General features: G+C 44.6%; 1 long non-coding RNA gene across 1 annotated transcript; it reads left to right on the top strand.

Moving 5' to 3' along the window:
* Positions 1 to 15997: 15997 nt before the first annotated feature.
* Positions 15998 to 18000, top strand: Gm52881. Its single transcript, XR_003956378.1, has 2 exons — positions 15998 to 16064; positions 17508 to 18000. It is a non-coding gene; the product is annotated as a predicted gene, 52881 (long non-coding RNA).
* The last annotated feature ends 4462 nt before the right edge of the window (positions 18001 to 22462 follow it).

The following is a 22462-nucleotide window of genomic DNA, read 5'->3' as shown; positions in this document are numbered from 1 at the left end:
TGGCATCTATTTATTGACTTCGGATGCACGGTGTTTTCATTTTGTGATGCCACATTTGCTCCTCCCCCCTTTCTCTCCCTCCCCCTCCATCTTTCCTAGCTTAAAGGGAGCTTTCTAACATCCTGTTCTGACATTCTTTACCAAACGAAACCTGGTCGTTGGTGGACTTTGTGGTTTCTCTTTTGTGTCACTTCGGTACTCACACTGAAACATCTTTCCAGAATCTGGACAGCCCGCGTTCTCTTCCCCCAGAACAGACAGATCCAAGGTATCATTTCAGTCAATGCCACTGTGCTGTGCATGCATGCATACAAACATTGCATGCTATGTCAGAAATTGCAAGTTCGGGACAGCCCACGGGCTTCAAGCAGAGGAGAAATGTACCCCAAAGCTAAAGTTTCTGGCATATCGACCTGGCTCTGCAGAATGCCCAGAACGAACTGCATCATTTTTGGTAACTTCTCTAAGATAGCTGCTCCAAGTAACTTCAGGCGACTTGTGGGAAGCACACTTGTATTGCCAAAGAGCAAGCATTAGGTGTGAAATCACCCGTCTCTGGAACATAAATGTCATGTGATTAAGCTGTTTCTGGTTGTAGACTGTGGAAACTTGGCCCTGTGACCCTCTCACTGTCAGGACACATCCCTAAGACTGTTTTCTGGGCAGGAGAAGTCTTGGTTGTGGCACACAGTGACTTACAGTCCATTGTAATTCAGGGACCAGAGCTCCTGTGGGGGAAAACCACGTGGAGCAGAAGTGGACGCAACCACAAAGAAGCAAAAGTCTCCAATGCAGAGGAGAAAGGGAAAGAACTGCTTTTGTGTAACATAAATCATATACAGAGCTCTGTCTGCTTGTTTACACACATGTAACCTTTCAATTAAAAATGAACACCCTCTTCTGGTGTGTCTGAAGACAGCTACCATGTACTCATAAGTAAAATAAACAAACATGTCGGTGAACTCCTTCAGTCCCAGCACTAGAGAGGCAGAGGCATCTGGATGTCTCTAAGTTCAAGCCCAGCCTGGTCCTACTTAGCAAGTTCCAGGGAAGCTAAGGCTACAGAGTGAGTCCCTGACTCAAAAACAAAACAAAAGTAAAAAAATCAGAAAAGCGAGCTTTTGTGCTGGTACGCTTGTTCAGTAGGTGAAGACATTAACCTACCAAGCTTGAAGATCTGAGTTTAATCCCTGGAACCTGTGTGGTGGGAAGAAGAAACTAACTTTTGCAAGTTGTCCTCTGATCTTCACACAAGAGCCGTGGCATGTGCCCTTATCCCCAACCCCCAAGCAAATGTAAAAACTGAAACAAGTTTTCAACTTTGGGCAAACCTCCTGGTAACACCTGAGGTGTTAGCACCCTTGGTCGCAGATACAGTTCTGGTTTGCATTTTTGGTTAGATAAGTGATCTTTGTCTTTAAGTAAATTGGATATTAAGCTCTTCTTCAATAAGTCTTTGTTTAGGAAGTTGCAACAATTAAATTATCTTTTACTTTGTGCCTTCCTTGCCCCATCATCAGAGTTGGTAGCCACTAGGCAGAAATGAACAAGAAATGGGAACATCATCTTCTTCATCATCATCTTCATCACCATCATCACCATCATCACTATCATCTCCTCTTCTTCTTCCTCTTCCTCCTCTTCTTCCCCTTCTTCCTTTTCTTCTCTCCTCCACATCTTTCTCCTCATCTCACCCTCCTCCTCTTCCTTCTTCTTCCTTCTCTTCCCCATTTTTCCTTCTCCTCCTCTCCCTCCACTTCATCTTGCAGAGGGCCTAGGTTCAATCCCCAGCACCATCACGATGACTTACAGCCATTTGTAACTCCAGTTCAAGGGACCTGACACCTTTTTCTGACTTCCTTAGGCATCAGACTTGTGGTACACGAACATTCACGAAGGTAAATCGCTCATACCTGGAACATTTTAAAAGGAAGTTTATGATTCCAAAGAGCTATACATAGGATAATCTGCTTTTGACAATCAGAAATTGCCAACATATCCAGGATCCAGGACATTGAGGAGGTATATTCATACCTTATTTTATCAAAGAAACATCATCTTGTAAAAATTTTGGAATAATTCACTGAAGGAAGCATGTGGATTATCAGGAATTACATCTGCTCTGCTTAGACCTCTGACGAGGGAGGCAGGCAGCAGGCACTGTTAGAGAAACATCCCTACCAGCCCTTCAGCACCTCGTATTGACTCTCCTTCAGGTGGCCACTGTTTGCCTTTGGAAGCTGTGCCTGGGATGTGGAGACTGAAGCAGCCACCCAAGGGGGCCGAAACCACACCCGGGAGTCACTGCTGGGTCTGGGGTGTGGCCTGTAACTTACTGGACAGCTGAAGATGATTTTGAACTTCTGATCCTCTTGGCTACACCTCCTAAAAGCTGGGATAGCAGGTGTGTGCTACCACACCTATATGGTGCTGGGGAGCTAACCTGGGGCTCTACGAGCTGGGCGAGTACTCTGCACTTCAGGGTCATCCCAAGCGCTTCCTCAGTTAACATTTTTCTTTCCGATTTTAGAAATTACTCAGTCCAGAGTGGGGTTTTAAAATGAGATCACAAAACCCAGTTAAGATCTAGTCCATTAGCCCTTACAATTATTTCTATGTGTAGTGTTTTGCCCACTTGTATGTCTGTACAACACACATGTGTCTGGAGGCCAGAAGAGGGTGTCAGATCCCTTGGGTGGTTATAGATGCTTGTGAGCCACCAGGTGGTAAGCACTCCTAACTGCTGAGCCATCTCTTTAGCCCACAGATCTGTAACTTACTTAGATAGCCACTCTTTAGTTTTCTTTAATAAATTGCCAGAACTCTGAGATTTAAAACAATGAAAATTTATTAACTCGCTGCCCTGGCAGCCAGAAGTCTGAAAGGAGTCTCAACTGGGCAGAAACCAAGTGTCAGCATGCTCTAGTGAGGGGCCCACTTCTCCGACTCTTCCCTAGTCTCTAGCTTCTTACACTTCCTGGCTTGCGACCTCCTTCCCTCTCTGGCTCCATCAATGACAGTGGGGTCTTTCTCACATTTCAGTCTTCTGTCATTGATTCCCCCGCCCCATCCCCTATCCCGTGTGACTTACAGGTCCCTTGTCATTTCATGGGGTCCACCTGGATGTTCCAGAACCATTTCCTGTCAAAAGATCAGTTTTGATGCAACCTTCATTCCCGTCTTTAGGTATTTGCTGTGTCACAGACTTGTAGATCCTGTGGGTTAAATATCTCTGGGGACCATTAGCCTGCACCACAGTTACCCAGCCCTCTGGCTTGGAAAAAAATCCTGAAGGTGGGCAATGGGGATATTTTGGACAATACCCCCAAACGTGGCAGGCTCATTGAAACAAAGCTTTGACTTGTGGCAGAGTAGGAAGGTAAGAATAAACTCTAGGTAAGGGGCTCAGCTCCAAGAGAGAGGCAGCCCTCGTGACTGTGACTGCAGGGCCCTAGTGTGGGCTTTTGCATGTGTCATGAGCAGAGTCACAATTTTCAGATTTAAGCTCTAGCAAATGACTAAGAGACATCTGCTGTGCCCAGTTCTCTGCTTTCTCCTGCTCAGTGGCTCTCTGCATGAATGAGTAATTAAAGCCCTTGTTTCTAAGGTTCATTGAGCTTTGGGCCTACTCTGTCCGAACATAATTTTCCTTCAAAAAAGGATCTTCAAAAAAGGAGAAAAAGAACTCACGGGTAGACATGTCCTTTCACGAGGTTCCCTCCACTGCTGGCTTGTCTGCTCATTATAATATTTTACTTATATGGTGTGTGTGTGTGAGTGCATGCACATGTGTGTATGTATGCATGTGTGTTTGTGTGTGTGTGCATTGAGTGTGCATGTGTGCATGCATGTGTGTGTTTGTCCACATGTCACAGTGCCTGTGTAGTGGTTGGTTCTTTCCTTCTACCTTGTAAGTTCCAGGGACTGACAGGTTGGCAGGTTTGGTGGCAAGCACCTTTACCTGCTGGACTATCAGGAACCTGTGTCCTTTTCTGAGAACACGATTTCTCTCCCTTCATTCCTTCTTTCCTTGACAGGGTTTCCTTCAGGTAGCCTAGGCTGACCTGAAGCTCCCAGACTTTTTGCTTTAGCCTGCCAATTGCCTAGATTCCAGGCATGTGACCAGCATACTCAGGTGACAGGACTGTTGCCATGGAGATTAGGTATGGGAGGAGGACAAGGTCTCCCTTCTTTTATTGACACCCTTTCCCCACACAGCTCCCTGCTAGATGATTGTTAAGCCAGTCCTAACCATCTTCATTGTGGATTTAAATGAACGCACGTAGATAGATGATAGGACTTTGAGAAACTGGAAGAAAGTCAGATGTATTTCTAGACAAAGGATGAGCTGGCTCTCAAATCATGCATTGAATTGGCTAAGAAAATGAAAGAGAGCAGCCAGGCTGGAGGAGCTGTACAAGCTGAAGAGAGACTGTTCTCCAGAGTCAGGGTCTCGAGAAGCTGCGGCCGGCCTGGGGCTTGATGCTCAGCTGAGGAGGTCATCCCTGAACTTCCGATCCTCCTTTCTCTAGTTTTCAAACACTGGGCTTATAGGCTTGTGCCACCAGAGCCAGTTTTCTCTGGTGCTGAGGGATTGGACTCAGGGTTTTCTGGACACTAGGTAAGCATTGTGCCAACTGAGCTCCAACCCAGCCCCAAGAAAAATAATGTGAAAGAATAAAATATTAACAACATGCTACAGTGTAATGAATCTCAAAACGCATTGTGACAAGTGAGAGAAAATTATGGGACAACCCCATAATTCCATTTGTATCGATATCCAGGGTAGACAACTCCACAGAAACAGAAAGCAGGTTGGTGGTGGCCAGGGACTGTGGCAGAGAGGTGCTAGGCACAGGGCAAGCGCAGTTCCCTGTCTTGAGTGTGACCCATTCGCAAGAGAAGCCAGCTCGGGGCTTGTGGAACGAGTGTCACCAACAGATGTTTTCAGACATATCTGGTGTTTTTCCCTCTCTGATTTCTCAGGAGTAGATATTTAAAAAGAGGTAGCAGGGGCCAAGTTCCCACCACACACAATTAGTTTAATGGCCACTCCCACACTGGACAGCCTGTCTCCAGCACTCTTCAAAGTGGAAGTGAATCTTGCAAAACTCAGTCATAAAACTTTTGATCTTAACTAGTCATTAGTGTCTTGCTCAAGATAATGTTTCAATGTCAGCTGGTAACAGTCTCTCAGGCAAGGGGCTCTGCAGGTGCAGAGCCCATGTCTACAACTTCAACAATTTCATACTTTGTTACGAAATAACTTCAGACACATAGAAGAGTCCAAGAACTCATGTGCCCTTACTCAGAGGCAATCAATTCTAATATCTCATCATATTTGCACATCTAACTTACATGCACAAACATGCATGCACATACCCACACATACACCATTTTTGACGAACTGGGAGTTGCAGACACTATTCTCTTTTGCCATTATCTTCAGCTGCTGTTCCTGAAATGGATGCTCTCCAAGTTAGCACAGCGCAATTGCTAAAACTGGGGACTGTGACATCAATACAGTGATCTGGTATTGCCAATCATCTTAATAACAGATTGAGTAATTTCCCCTACCCTTATCCCAGTCAGGATCCTATCCAGGGTCATGATTGTATTTAATGTCATGTTTATTCCATTAATTTGGAATATTATTACTGAGCCCATTGTGTTTCATGACATCACCACTGGTAAAGACTAACTTTTGTCAAATGCTTCTCACTTTGAATGGCATGATGTTAATATTTAGGTGCATTTGGGACAGGAATACTGCACGTGTGATTTTACTTCCTTTGTAGTTCATTATATATCTCAATAGCCTTTGTATTCTTTTTTTGTTCAATAAATTAGAGATGATAGTGTGTGCATGCATGAATATGTGTGTGTGTGTGTGTGCACGCATGTGCGTGGCTATGTGTGTGAATGTATGTGTGTACGTGTGTACGTGTGTGTGTGTGTGTGTGTGTGTGTGTGTGTGTAGCATCTTTTTCCCTGACAGGTTCACCATCATTCCAAGAAGTGGCCTTCTAGAGTGAGTTCTGAGAGCAACCACTGCCTTCTTGCCTGGAGGAGCGAGGACTGATTGTGAGCAGCAGGAGTTCTGGTTTCCAGGGCCTCTTGTTTGTTCTCTGCCACTGTAGACTCACTGCAAGAACTATTAACTGAGTAGTGATCACAACTCACCCATGGCTAAGTTCTTAAAGGTGGACCCACTGGTTCATGGCAAAGAAACAAACAGAAAAAAATTATCAACATCCCAGAGCTTTAGAAGGTCTTCCTGTGACAGTTCTTATACTAAATGTTTAGTATATTCTTTAAAATGGTAATGTGTTTCTTTTTAACTTTTTAAGATTTGATCAGGGTCTAATATGATACAAACATGGTTTGCAACAAAATGAAGGATTTATTAATCAACAAACAAGTTACTCAAGAGTAAAGGGAAAATTTTGAAAGCCACAGTAATGAGCTTCTAGCTTGCGCAGAGGCCACAGCTAGTGCAGAAGCCTCTAAGGCATGCACAACACTGCCTCAAGTAGCCTTAACTTTCAGCCTGTGACTCTTTGGACAAGACACTGTGGTCAGTCGTTTAGTACAGGGGTAGACCGTGACCAAACCTGGAAAGCCAGCACACATGCCTGCCTACCTGGTTATAAACCCCTTGGTTTTGAACCCTTGACATTCTTTCCTAAAATGCTCTGACCCTGTCTGTATGCTCAAAGCCAGAGCATATCTTACGTCTGTAACTCAGATATGTGATGATATGATGTGAGCAAGGGATTTGCTCACTCAGGTTATATCAAAACAAGGACTCATAGCTTTCGGAAGCTCATCTTCCTGTTTACTGTTCATTTTAAACCGTAGCCAGGCCACTTAAAAAGCACCTCCATTCCACCCCCACTCAACGGGGAGTACTCTTCTGAGACTGGAAGATTTAGCACTTGCCTAGTGCCTAGGCAACTGTGTTGGGCCTTGCAGGGCCGTCCTCCCGCTAGCCCGGCTGAGCTAAGTGAGGGTTTGAGACTGTGCACAGTGATGGCGTCTCACTTGCTGAGGGGACAGCTTTGGTCTGCATCATGCTTCTGTCTCTCACTGACACTATGATCTTGGACAAGGGAGAAACTTCTGTGCCTCAGTTTTCTCACCTGTGAGATGGGTTGTGTATGCATTCATGTATACAATATGTTCCAGTCTTATCCTGATAACTAAATGAGTTCATCTAAAAAATAAAATAAAATAAAATCCAGCTAGTCTTTACTCAGAAAGACCATATTGTCAAAGCAGCTACTGTGAATATTTTGAAAGCTATTCCTAGTGGCCCTAAGGTTTTATGTAGCAGCTTTTGGAAACTGGCTCTTGATAAAGTGAAAGATGTCCGATACACGTGAACCGTGTAGTTGTAGATTCGTGAGGGGTGGGTCCCTCCCTTATCATTTACCAAGTATGAGATTTAGCACAGTGCCAGCAGGTATGCCTTTTGTGTGCTGCTTTATTTCTTTGAAGAGAAACCCTTGTGAATGACTTAATGGGGACAACTAGACAGAAGGCAGGGCTGGGCTGGCCTCGTGCTAACCACATCATGTGCCTCTTTCTGTGCAGTTTACCTCTCTGTAATAAATGCTGCCTATATCGCCGGTGGAAAGTTTCACCACCTGACTGGAACAGTGTGCCCAGCCCAATACTGGAATTTCTGGGAGAAGTTTGTAAAAACTAAGAGTTAATGGCAGGAGCCAAAGCTTAAATGTCAACCATTTGCACATATTTTGTTCACCATCTTCTGATCAGAGAGCACAGTGTCTGGGCTATGCATTTGACGGGTCAAGACAATTGCCTTTTTGAAAACTAATGTTTTCTTTGCTCTCTGAATGGGGCGTCACTGCTCCTGATGGTCCCCACTGCATCCAGGTTCCAGTGCAGGGGGACATCTGGGTCTTAAAGGTGGCAGTGGGGGAGGGGGTGCCGTGGGGACACGGTGCACCAAAGTCACGGGGGTGGGGTGGGGGGTGTACTTAGCTACAGCCTGAGCAGCATACTTTTGAGCCCTGTACAAAACACATCGGATCAAAACTCCATCCTTATGAAGCTGCAATTCCAAGGTTTCTCGTTTTCGAGATCACACTGCTTTCCTTGCCAGTCTGCATTTGCATACCGAGGCTGGTCTGCACAGGTTCATAACTAGGCCATGGAGCATGTGAGTGAGAAGCATCAAAGGAGCTGTCTGTTGGTGCATCTCATGGGCTCTGACTCATGAGGGCTAGGGTCACATGCCCAGCTCTGGCTCTGGGACTCGCTGGAACCTGTGCATACACACCCCAGCCTCTCTTTTATGCTCCCTGTGTACTCTGGCCATAAATCATTGCTATACTTCCCTGTGATTACTTGTGTAACTCTGGTGATCTTGACAAGCCTCTGCTTGGAAGAACTTTGACCATGCAAGGTCCGTGCTGTGCTGTCTAACTGTGACCTTGCGCCATGGAAGTCTGTCCATCTGGAGTCCTGATCATGGAACACGAGATGTCACCAGCAAAGGCCAAGCAGGGCTTGTAGAAGCCCCTGAACTGTCCTGTGTGCTTTGGGTTTTGAAAAATCACCTGGAATTATTTGAAAAAATTATTTTATTGTATTTTAAAACGAGTTATTTGTCATAGGAAAAGCTGGAATTCATCTATTGAGCTCTTCTGTCTCCAAAAGCAGTTCAAACTGCTGCATTTCCTTTGTTCTTTATAACTGCTTTGCGTTTTTATTTATTTATTATTTATTATTTGTTGTTTGTTTTTGAGACAGGGTTTCTCTGTGTAGCCTTGGCTGTCCTGGAACTCACTCTGTAGACCAGGCTGGCCTCGAACTCAGAAATCCACCTGTCTCTGCCTCCCGAGTGCTGGGATTAAAGACGTGCACTACCACTGCCCGGCTTTTTGTTGTTGTTGTTATTGTTGTTGTGCTTTGTGATTTTAAAGGCAGGATCTTGCCGTGTGTCTGGAACTCATTATGAGGTCCAGGCAGGACTTGAACTCATGGCGATCCACCAGCCTCTTGGAATTGGAGTTACATCATCAGGCAAAAATCAACGTTGCTTTTTTTCTCTTTCTCTTTCTCTTCTCTTTTCTCTTCTTTTCTTTTCTTTTCTTTTCTTTTCTTTTCTTTTCTTTCTTTTCTTTTCTTTTCTTTTCTTTTCTTTTCTTTTCTTTTCTTTTCTTCCTTTCCTTTCCTTTCCTTTCCTTTCCTTTCCTTTCCTTTCCTTTCTTTTTCTTTTCTCTCTTTCTTTTCTTTTTTCCTCCCTTTCTCCCTCCCTCCCTCCTCCCTCCCTTCCTTTCCTCTTCCTTCCTTCCTTTTTCTCTCTTTCTTTCTTTTCCTCCTCTTCTTCCTCTCTGTCTCTGTCTGTCTGTCTGTCTGTCTGTCTGTCTCTTTCTCCCTGTCTCTCTTTCTTGAGACAGGATCTTACACTGTAGCCCAGACTGCAAGCCACATGACTTAACTCCTAAGTGTCAGGACTGTAGGCACGAGACCTGCCTCAAAGATTGTTTTCTAAGATCAAACTTGGTCTAAATGGTGAGTTCCAGGTTAGCCAGGGTTAATAGTAAGACTCTGCCTCAAATCAACAATAACAAAAATGAAGTCCTTGAGAAGGTGAGCTGTTGACTTGGGCACAGCCAAGTCAAGGACTTCACTGCCTCAGCCGCAGGGAGTGGCAGAACTTTCTTTGGGTGAGGCTCAGGAAGATGGGAATGCCTTCCTCTGGTCTGTATAAGTGTTACGGCTGGTAGGTCCTTTAGCTAAAACCAGTGTATGTAGAAACTATCAACCACAGCTTCCTCCTCTCTTCCCTACAGAGGCCTCCAACCGAGATTAGCCAACATCTTGTTCTATACATAATGTGCTGTTGAGTTATAGAGGGTAGCCTCTATCAGAGCCAGTACAGCGCACCCAACCCCAGATTTTCCCTGTGTGTCTGTTGTCTGTCTTGTGTCGGTTAGTTTTCTTCATTCCTGCACTGTCCCAGTCAGGTTTCCAGAGCCCAGCCCTGAAGGACATGGCAAGCAATAAACTGTGTAGTATTATAAATGTGTGAACTGGCAAGTGGCCATCTATTATTAACTATTATATCCTGAGTGCATGCATACCGTGTCAGGACAGTTGGCAAGCCCACACCAGAGTTGGAATGATGTGCATCATTGTGATGTCATGACAGTATCGAAACATCTTCTATTATTATGTTGGGGATCAAACTGAGTCAGGGCCTTGCACACACTAGCTTCACCCTTATCCCAGCTCCACAAACCAATGGGATTGATTACCTTATACGTGCAGCCTGCCATTGGCCCAGACATCACTAAGCAGCACACGACTGTGTACTGTGTCAAGTTCTTTCCCCATGTTGTGGACAGCTCTTTGTCTTTGAAGACACTCTCATTAGGAAACGATTTAAGGAGCTGTTGCAGCCATCTTGAAGCCATGAGGGCACAGGTAGGGCTGGGGTTTGCAGTCAGTGGTAGAACACTTGCCTAGAATGCTTGATGCCCTGGGTTCAACACCCCCCCCCCATACAGAAAGGAAAGGAAGAAAGGAAAGGAAGGTAATTACTGAGCTAAAATCAGTGTACAGGCTTTCTTGTGAGAATTCAAAACTCTCTGCATGGTTGTTCTAGTACTTGAGACCCATCGTAGGCATGGGTAATTGTGTATGGTACAGATTATGCACCACACAGACGTTAACATTCAAGTGGACCGGATATTGAGGGACATGCAGGTTAGCTCAGGGATTGTGGAGATTTTTTTTTTCCTGGACAAACCAAATAGTAAATATCTTGGCCTTATGGCCAGTGTGGTCTCCATCATAATTATTCCATTGCTCAGCTGCTAAGGACAAGCAGACACCATCGGCATGGAAACGAGTGGGCGTACCTGGGTTCAGTGATGACGCTGCCTGTACAGACACTGAAGCTGTACTCTATACAGTCCTGTGTCACACAGGATTTTTAATGGTTTGGGTGTTTCTCAACCAGTTAATTAAGTGAAAGCCTCTCTTTACAGGCTGTGCTAAACATACAGCTGTCTGGATCTGGCTCTCGGCTACAGCTGCTGACTTGCTCTGGGCTAAGGAGATGCCTAGAAAACAAAACAAAGCTAAACCAAACTCCGTCTTGCACATACAGGAAGGGGAGAGGGGGTGAAGAAAAGACAGGTTTGAAAGTCTTCTTTCACTTATGCTGTTCTGATGGAGAAGCAGCCGTTGTGGCAGCTGAAAGGGGCTGAGCGAGAGAGGAGAGAGGCCTGGGAACCAATTCCAATGGAAGAAACTTGAGTGGTGGAAATTTCATGCTTAAAAACTTCTCTCCCAGGTCACTCAGTAGTTGGGGCCGGCCTTGAACCCCTGACTACCTGTGAGATGACAGGAAGGCAGTATTAACACCACTCTCAGCTTGGCCTTTAACTGACCTAGACTTCGCTTAGTCGCTAGCATTAGCTGGGTGTTCTGTTTTATGTGAGGGTGTGCCCATTACAGGGATAAAGGGATAATGAAACCTAAGACTGCACACCACAGGGCTTCTGGTGGGAAAAACCAGACTGAAATTGATGTGGAAGTCTCTTCCATATTGGCTAGCCAGCAGGTGCTATGCAGGCTCCTGAGGGGAAAAGTTATGGATGGTTTCCTAACTGAGCAAACCAGGCAAGATGGACCCACTGGTGCAATAGGATCAAGAATGTCTGAGGTTAACCAATTGTATCCCAATTGAATTTGAGGGACTATATCCTGATGCTGTCAACCTGGCCCAAAATGCTATGGCTGGGAAGGTCACAGGACCTAAGGGAGAAGGTACCACTGATGCTTTGCTAACTGACCATATGGGCAAACCAGTTTCTAAACATTTCTCTTTCTATCTGTAGACTGGTGCAGCTTCCAGTGTGGGTCCTTTTTGCAGAGGGCGAGAGTTAATGTAGACTCTCATAACTGTCAATCAAGGTGCTGAGAGTAGGTTCAGGCCTTTGCCCTAAGCAGGACAGCTATGCCACACCCTCCAAGGCCCAGGAAACATTCCAGAAAAGAGCAGGAAGATTGTAAGAGCCAGAGGGTGGACGAAACACTGGCATGACCTTCACAAAAGCAGGCTCACAGCAGCGGTGGCTACCTGAACAATAACAACAGAAACGATGGGGGCAGGGTAGGAGGAGGGCAGGAGCAAGGAGAGTTGGGAAGAAGGGAACCAAAGAGTGGGAGAGGGGTGAGAGGGGGCAATGGTGAGAGTGATCATAACACAGTCTACACAGATACTGAATTATGAAAAATGTGTCAAAAATGAATAAAAAAGATAGCCGTCCCTGCAGCATGCGTAGAGCCCAAGACTGTCCCACACATCCCTCATGTAACTTAAAGGTACTGCATTCAACAGCAGCTCTTTCACATAGACGCTCAGATCAGGATGGTGGGGTGGAAGGAGATGCAGAAGACAGGCAAGAGAATGAAGGAGCAAGAAGAACCTGGCACAAGGAGGAGGACTCATGGAGGGAGAGGGAATACGCACCTAACACTGAGGAATCCGCTGAAAGTAATGTGCTGGCAAGAAAAGGCCAAGAATACGGCGAAAACCAGCTCCGATCTGAGGTGGGAACTTAAGGAATCTTGGGAAAGTCAGTTGTGTTGGAAGGTGCTTTGCTGGGGGCAAACATGTGAAGGAGTATTTTTCCTGAAGTGGACGCAGGGTGAAAGGCTAAGGCAGACTCGCAAAGGAACATTTAGCTGAAGCAGACACATGTTCTGCTAAAGCAAGTATGTGAAAGGACACGTGATGAAGGATTCTTTGTTAGTGACATGCATGTATTGGTCTGCCTTACATTGCTTAGTTGAGCTTTATTTGTCGGGACGCCATAGAGAGAAGCACACCAAAAAGCTTCTGGCAGTGCACTGCAGCTTCTTGCCACTTCCTCGGACTCGGCTGATTGGCAGAGTGATGTCAGCTGAGGCAGATGCATGTGCTGAGGCAAGACCCGTGCAAGACACGTGATGTTTGGAGGGTGTAACTAGGACTCGATGGACAGTGACAGAGGCTGAGCTTGGCTGGCTTATAGAGCTATCTGTGCATGCGATGCTTGCTTGTTGGTCTCAAGTCTTCACTGATCGTCCTGATCTTCGCTCTGCTGAGAAAGGCATAGCAGAGAACTTTCCCTGGCATTCCTGTCATCCCTGGTCCCTCCTGCTGACTTGTGCTGAGGCTGACGCCTAGCTGTTTTTGTTGTTCACGCTACTGTTAACCCAACTCTACTGAACTGAACTACTGGTGTATCTGTAAAGTGTTTGTGAGTGGATCGAGTTGTGGATCCTACGAACTGAACTGCTGATTTCCAGACAACACAGATGGGAGTTGCTTTCTAATCACGTCCACTTCCCCTGTATCCTTTCTTTTCCACAAACAAGGGAGGTTAAGTATTTAAGAACCATCATTAAAAATAGGATTTGAAAAAATTAAAGTTACATTGTTCACATGGTGAGCCTGGAGCTCTCTTCTCCTTGCTGCCTTCCTGGTGGCTTTGAATGTCACACTACAGTAGTGGCAGCTTGATTTGGGGAATAACAGACTCCTTGACCACTTGATCAAGCTGGAGCTTACTCAGATACTGAGGAAGTGGGCATGAGCATGAGTAGTGTGTGTGGGGTCATCCTGGCAGGGCTGCGAGGGCTGGACAGAGCCTAACCATTATCCACCCAGAAGGACAGGGGTGACACCCACCATGAGGGGCTGCCTTTCATGACAGAAGCACAAGTCCTTCACCAGGGGTGGGGACACTGACTGATCTTACAGGAGAGGAGACTAGGCTACAGAGAGTAATTTGAACCCCTGCTGGTTGCCTCCAGAATTTGCTCTTAATCTCTCCTATCATACAGAGGGCGTGTTACGGATTATATTTGATGTTAATTCTGTTCTCCTGTGAGGGGTTGTGAATAAGGAATGAATCAGCACTCAGGTGATTTCCTGTAAACCTGCTTCCCACCTTAATTTGTAAAATAAAGGAGAGCTGATGACTAGGCAGATAAAGGGAAGGTGGAGTGGAAGGTTGGGAGAGAGAAGAAGAAATTAGGAGAGAGAGGACACAGAGGTGGAGGAAGAAGAAAAGAGGAGCCAAAACCACATTGCCTGGAGAAACTGCAAGTTCTAAGGTGTCTTGTACATGGAAAAGATGGCAGAGTAGCGGCAGATCTGCCCAATCTAGGTTCACAGCATGTATTCATTTTAACTGAATTGTGTTTTCATTGCCAGGGCATATTTGGATTGGAGATTTACCAGAACCAGGGCGTGTGGAGGCGTTAGCAGTGCCTGGTGAAGCTTTGCTGCCTCCTTTATGCCTTTTATATTTAAATAGGAACAAAAGTTCAATCTTTGTTGTTGTTAAATATTTTGTTTGTTTGTTTGTTTGTTTGGTCTTAAATTCTTTTATTCCAGCATGGCCTCAAGTATACTAGGCAAAGCTAGCTACAACTTGAGCTACAACTCCAGATCTTAAATCTTTTTAAAGATTACTTTCCTGTGGTTTTAACCACACCAATGACTATTTTTAGTTGAAACAAGGAGGCCATGTCCCTTGCTGGTGGCACTGAATGAGCTGTGAGTGGTTTCACAAATAAACAGCAAGAGTGACAAGAACAACCCCCAAAACACAGTGACAGGGGTCCACTTTGACAAAGGCACAGGCACAAGTTGAAGGTTCCTGGGACTTTTCATCTCTAATTACACGATTTGTAGTTCAGTTAGTGAAACGGTCCTGGCACGATTTTCTGGGTCTTAAAAAAGATTGTATTTTGCGTCAAGCTGATCCCGCAATGCCAGAGAGCAGACCAAAAAGAAGAGGAAAGAAAGTGGTTAGAGCCACGTCAATGGGCTGTTTCAAAAGGAAGGTTAAAGATTTTCCCATTCACCCTCTCCAGTGTCACACTGATCTTTCAGGCCAGCGTCTTGGAGTGTGTTCAAGTTAGGGAAAAAGGGCCACATTCTTCATTAGCTAGCATTAACGAGCACTTTCTCTGTGTGTCTAATGCTGGCTGGAAACCACAGCAAGCATTGGAATTACGAACAGGGCTGCACCCATTCAACTGATTTGTGCTGTTTACTGATGTTCAAAAATAAAGACCTCATTGATCCAAGTTCTCAGCCCCTGAGTCCTTTCATCAAGTGTGTAAGCCATTGGCATGGCACACAAGGCTCCAGAATGGGAGGGCCTATAAAAGGGTTGTAAAGGAAGTAGACTTGGCTCACCGGAGCCTGTGAAAGGGACACTGGGTGTCTGTGGGGTTGCGCCAGGGGCCCCAGCTGTCAGATGGGGCCTGGCTGAACACGTGGTGTGCGGCAAAGGAGCAGAGTTTCCGAGAAGGAATTAAGAACAAACTGATGTGGCAAAGGAGGGCTGGAATGGTAGAGAGCCAGCTGGGCCTGGCACCAGGGAGGCACAGCAGGCACCTGAACGGCATTCCTGCTCAAATGAGGGCCACTGTGCACAGCATGTCACCCCCTCACCCTGGGGGCTCAGCTGGACCTTCTGAGAGGACGCTGCTGTTCTGTCATCTCAAACCCTTTATTTGACACGCAGACCTGCCACACTAAGGCTTACTCCAGCTCTTAAGAGATTATAAAATATGCTTTAGCAGGCATGTCCTTTGGTTCGAAGAGACACTTGTAGATAAGATGAAGTGACAACCAGGGAGCAACATAGGGGATTCGAAGGAGACAGGTTTTAAGACTTTGAGTTCTCTTTCCCTGGCTATCCCTCCCTTACACACACACACACACACACACACACACACACACACAGAGAGAGGAGGGAAAGAGACAGACAGATAGATAGACATAGACACATATATATACACACAGTTACACACAGTCACAGTCACACACACAGAAACACACACACATACACAGATACACACACACACAGTCACACACACAGACACACACATACACACACACACACTTTAATAATTACTAACACCTCTCTGCTTCTCTTCATTCTACAGACACTGCATATTCCCACGGAGTGATAGATGAGCCCTTGAGCCTTGATTGTGAAGGTCAGAGTGAGCAGGTATGAACATACTGGATAATTTGCCACTCTCAATTCTGACAAAGTAGACATTGTTGCCATCAATGACCACTTGAATCTTACATTTCAATAGAGATATTCTAAAGAGATCTTTGCGTCTCTCGACCTATCAGACTATTGAAACAATGAACCCCAAAGACAGGGGGAACTTTTTCAGTAATCTTGGCTGGAAAAAGAAAGCTGTGCCAGCCAGTGGGTGCATGCATGCATTCATGTGTGTGTGTGTGTGTGTGTGTGTGTGTATACATGTGTGCATGCAAGCATGCACAATAGCTTATCTCCCAGAAAGAGATTTCACATAGTTCTAACTATGAGTACTAACTTGTGAGACCTTTACAGGATGAGACTGAAACCCAGATAATGGTGGGCCTGACTGCACCAGGACTAAGCTTAGCTGTGGAAATCCTGGACTCTGTAGTTAAATTTTGATTTCCCTTCAGAACCAGAGGTAGACTTGGGTGGCTTACTGGATTTCTTTGTTTTTCTTCCCAACCTGGCCATATTGAATAAACCTCTGCTTTATTCTTCTGCTTTCCACTTTTAATTAGACAGCAGTCTGTTGCTCTTTGCGACCCCAGGCCTAGGGTATGCCAGCTTGCTGTCTCTGTATCCTCTTCCCTATTTGCCTGGGAAAGCATCTTAAAGATGGTTTCTGTCTCACCATTCAGTTTGAGAGCTCTTGTCGATCACTGTGACCGCCATGATTTTGAACTTACAGACCATTCTTAGCTTTTTCCTTGCTTCACCCAACAGGTTAAACAATAGAAGCATGCAACCTCTCACCCTAGCTCAGTCCTGGAGGCCAGAGCCTGAGGTTACAGCTCTGGCAGAGTCTTGTTCCCAAGGGCTATGGGAATAACTATTCATTGCCTCATTCAGCTCCCAGGGGCTCCTGGCAACCTTCAGTGTTTCTGACTTGGAGGCTCTAATCTCTGTCTTTGTCTTGGGGTGTCTTTCCTTTGGAGACCAAATTTCCATATTCTTCTCATGAATGACCCCTGTTGTTTACTGGAAATGATCTATGATTGCTGTACTTTTGGTTTCAAATGGGTGAGTTATTATGAATTTATTGTAAGCAAAAGAACAAGAAGAAATAACAATAGCAGAGAGATAAGATCCCTTATTAACAGCCAGTAGGAACAACTGGAGTAGCTTGCTTGATGGAGAGAGCACACAAAAGCAAAAGAACAAGTAGCAAGCAGCAGGTTGCGGGTTTACATTTCTGGCGGAAGGGACCAGGGAGGTCTCTCTGAAACAGTTACGCTGGAGTTGTTGATCAAAAGAATCCATGGCAGACCATACTCTACAAAGAGCTTCTGCCTTCTCATCCCCACCACAGGCGTTTGCATCCTGGGATAAAACAGTGACCTCTAGCTTTCTCAAGGGCGCACTGTTAATGACATTGTTTTTTCTTCTCTCTTATAGATGGGGCCAGTCTACCCAGACGGGACAAAGTGTCTGGGGAAACACTTGAAATAAACATTCTACAGTCTGAGGCAAGAGCAATCAACCAACCAGCAAGACAACCAACAAGATCTTGGGTTCCAGAATCCAATCTGAAAAAGCCCAAATGGCATACAACAATTTACCAATATAATTTATACTATGTTTGTATATTATATTTATAATTTGTATTACAACCAAAGTGGACACATTCTGAAAACTGTGTATATTCACCAAACTACAATCACAACAAAGAATATTTCCATCCTCTGAAAAATTTCTATGTCCCTTGGCAGGGTCTTCTTCCCTGACACCAAACCCCAGACCACCGATCTTTTGGTGTCTTTATATTAGTTGATGTTTGTACAAATGATCACACTGCACATGAACCCACTTGCATCTGTGCAATGAACTCATGCTGTGTGAATGCACTGTGTCCGGCTTCTCTCATTCAGTAAAGATGACTTGACATCCATCCTTCAGCTTGTGTGCATTACTAGTTTCTTCTTCCACGTTGAGGGCACCAATAGATTCTTTATTCACATGCTTTTCCACATATGGCTGAATGACCCCATTAGATGTATAAGAACCATCTCAAACACATAATGACACTGTCATTCCAATTCTCCCTTGATTTTAATAAGTCCCATACTCCCTCTTATCCCATTTACCATTATATCCAGTATAATGTATAGTGTGTGCTACAGTATAGATGGACGTTGAAACTATCATGGTTACATATTCCATGATTATGAATGTGAAATGTTCAGAATAAACAGAACCACAAAGGCAAAAGTAGGATTGTGACCCAATATTGTACTTCAGTGATCGTACTTTATATAAATTCTATACCAATAAAGCTATTAGAAAATCCATTAGAATCCATCCAGTTCTCAGCACCACACCCCCTGTCAATCAGAGGCAGCGCCCTCCTCCCACTTTTATGAACATATTCTGTTAGGTTGAGTGGCCCTGTCCCTTTTCCTGTAGAGAATTCCTGATGAAATGGTCTACCCTCAGTCCTCAGGAAGGTGCACACTTCAGGGTCATTTCAGAGATCCAATTTGTTCCCTTAATTACCCATTGTCCTTACAGGTGAGGACTGGAATAAATAAGCAATCTGTGAGAAGAAAGTGGCATCTTCTCGTCCCACACTCACATCCTCTGTAGAACTCGGGCGCACTCTTTATCCCCAACTGAGGGTCAGCATGGGTAGGTAGAGGTGGCTTGTCAGCCCGTGTCCATTTAGTTTTTTATTTGTTGTTGTTTTTGTTTTGCTTTTATTCTATTCCAACAAGGATAAGAGCATCCTTTGAAATGAGTGACTCGTAGGGTTCCACTCTTATAAAACATGGCTGTTTGGCTTAATGTTTGGATGTACTAATTTCAGAATCTTCTCAGAATGTACCCATCTCAGAATCTTTAGATTAAGGACTTTCATTTTACATCAAACTTGACGAGTGAGGCAGCCAGTCCCGTCATGACAGCAGCTCAGCACCTTCCAGCAAAGGACGGCAGGCAGGAAGCATCTGCTTCCCCGACCCCTCACTACGCAGAATGAAAGAGCTGCTTCCTGGTTACATCTAGGGCACTGTGGATAATGGCGGAGACCCACCAGAATCCACCTGGAGTTATGCCAAACAGCTGAGACGTGTCCCTGACGACAGAATCTTTACTTTCCTACAGAAATGATTGCTGACGGGCACTGTGGCCTGAAGTCTCTGCCTGTGTGTGTGTTAGAGGAGATTGTATGACAGAGGCCCGGGAAGCCACTGCTGCAGACCCCAGGGCAATCAGCTGGACATGCTGGTGCACGTCTGTAGTCACAGCCCTCGGGAGTCTATGGATGGCACGTCAGAGGTCATCCTGGGCTATACTTCGTCTCAAGACCTTGTCTGAAATAGAATAGACAAGGGGTTTTGTGAGAAGGATTTGTGGTTAAGAACACGGACTTCTTTAGAGACTTGAAGTTCTTATCACACAGATCTTTCACTTCCTTAGTTAGAGTCACGCCAAGGTATTTTATATTATTTGTGACTATTGAGAAGGGTGTTGTTTCCCTAATTTCTTTCTCAGCCTGTTTATCCTTTGTGTACAGAAAGGCCATTGACTTGTTTGAGTTAATTTTATATCCAGCTACTTTATTGAAGCTGTTTATCAGGCTTAGGAGTTCTCTGGTGGAATTTTTAGGGTCACTTATATATACTATCATATCATCTGCAAAAAGTGATATTTTGACTTCTTCCTTTCCAATTTGTATCCCCTTGATCTCCTTTTGTTGTCTAATTGCTCTGGCTAGGACTTCAACTACAATGTTGAATAGGTAGGGAGAAAGTGGGCAGCCTTGTCTAGTCCCTGGTTTTAGTGGGATTGCTTCCAGCTTCTCACCATTTACTTTGATGTTGGCTATTGGTTTGCTGTAGATTGCTTTCATCATGTTTAGGTATGGGCCTTGAATTCCTGATCTTTCCAAGACTTTTATCATGAATGGATGTTGGATTTTGTCAAATGCTTTCTCAGCATCTAACGAGACGATCATGTGGTTTTTGTCTTTGTGTTTGTTTATATACTGGATTACATTGATGGATTTCCGTATATTGAACCATCCAGGAGATCTCAGAAGATAGAAAGATCTCCCATGCTCATGGATTGGCAGGATCAACATTGTAAAAATGGCCATCTTGCCAAAAGCAATCTACAGATTCAATGCAATCCCCATCAAAATTCCAACTCAATTCTTCAACGAATTAGAAAGGGCAATCGGCAGATTCATCTGGAATAACAAAAACCTGAGGATAGCAAAAACTCTTCTCAAGGATAAAAGAACCTCTGGTGGAATCACCCTGTTGGACCTAAAACTGTACTACAGAGCAATTGTGATCAAAACTGCATGGTACTGGTATAGTGACAGACAAGTAGACCAATGGAACAGAATTGAAGACCCAGAGATGAATCCACACACCTATGGTCACTTGATCTTTGACAAGGGAGCTATAACCATCCAGTGGAAAAAAGACAGCATTTTCAACAAATGGTGCTGGCACAACTGGCGGTTATCATGTAGAAGAATTCGAATTGATCCATTTCTATCTCCTTGTACTAAGGTCAAATCTAAGTGGATTAAGGAACTCCACATAAAACCAGAGACACTGAAACTTATAGAGGAGAAAGTAGGGAAAAGCCTTGAAGATATGGGTACAGGGGAAAAATTCCTGAATAGAACAGCAATGGCTTGTGCTGTAAGATCAAGAATCGATAAATGGGACCTCATAAAATTGCAAAGCTTCTGCAAAGCAAAAGACACCGTCAATAAGACAAAAAGACCACCAACAGATTGGGAAAGGATCTTTACCTATCCCAAATCAAATAGGGGACTAATATTCAATATATATAAAGAACTCAAGAAGGTGGACACCAGAAAATCAAATAACCCCATTAAAAAATGGGGCTCAGAGCTGAACAAAGAATTCTCACCTGAGGAATACCTAATGGCAGAGAAGCACCTGAAAAAATGTTCAACATCTTTAATCATCAGGGAAATGCAAATCAAAACAACACTGAGATTCCACTTCACTCCAGTCAGAATGGCTAAGATCAAAAACTCAGGTGACAGCAGATGCTGGTGAGGATGTGGAGAAAGGAGAACACTCCTCCATTGTTGGTGGGATTGCAAGCTTGTACAACCACTCTGGAAATCAGTCTGGTGGTTCCTCAGAAAATTGGACATAGTACTACCGGAGGATCCCGCAATACCTCTCTTGGGCATATATCCAGAAGATGTCCCAACCGGTAAGAAGGACACATGCTCCACTATGTTCATAGCAGCCTTGTTTATAATAGCCAGAAGCTGGAAAGAACCCAGATGCCCCTCAACAGAGGAATGGATACAGAAAATGTGGTACATTTACACAATGGAATACTACTCAGCTATTAAAAAATGAATTTATGAAATTCCTAGGCAAATGGATGGACCTGGAGGGTATCATACTGAGTGAAGTAACCCAATCACAAAGGAACTCGCACAATATGTACTCACTGATAAGTGGATATTAGCCCAGAAACTTAGGATACCCAAGATATAAGATACAACTTGCCAAACGCATGAAATTCAAGAAGAACGAAGACCAAAGTGTGGACACTTTACCCTTTCTTAGAAATGGGAACAAAACACCCATAGAAGGAGTTACAGAGACAAAATTTGGAGCTGTGACGAAAGGATGGACCATCTAGTGATTGCCATATGCAGGGATCCATCCCATAATCAGCTTCCAAATGCTGACACCATTGCATACACTAGCAAGATTTTGCTGAAAGGACCCAGATATAGCTCTCTCTTGTGAGACTATTCCGGGGCCTAGCAAACACAGAAGTGGATGATCACAGTCAGCTATTGGATGGGCACAGCCCCTAATGGAGGAGCTAGAGAAATTACCCAAGGAGCTAAAGGGAACTGCAACCCTATAGGTGGAACAACAATATGAACTAACCAGTACCCGGGAGCTCTTGTCTTTAGCTGCATATGTATCAAAAGATGGCCTAGTCGGTCATCACTGCGAAGAGAGGCCCATTGGACTTGCAAACTTTATATGCCCCAGTACAGGGGAACGCCAGGGCCAAAAAGGGGCAGTGGGTGAGTAGGGGATTGGGGGGGTGGGTATGGGGGACCTTTGGGATAGCATTGAAAATGTAGACGAGGAGAATACCTAATTAAAAAAAAAAGAAAAAAATATTCTTCAAGCAAAAACATGTGAAACCAAGACTTATCAAACATCCATTATCTGGATATAAGAAAAAAACGAAATGAAAAAGAAAAGAGGAAAGAAAAAGAAGGATATCGCCTGGGACAACTAACTCCACAGACTTTCTCCTTTGCCTAACATCCCCTTTTCATCAGGTCAAGACTGCCAGGCCAACAGTATCCCCATTTTATATATTCA

This window comes from Mus musculus, chromosome 6 (assembly GCF_000001635.26).
Source record: "Mus musculus strain C57BL/6J chromosome 6, GRCm38.p6 C57BL/6J".
NCBI lineage: Eukaryota > Metazoa > Chordata > Mammalia > Rodentia > Muridae > Mus > Mus musculus.
Note: the sequence above shows the minus strand (reverse complement) of the source record. Positions and strands in the feature narration are given on the sequence as shown.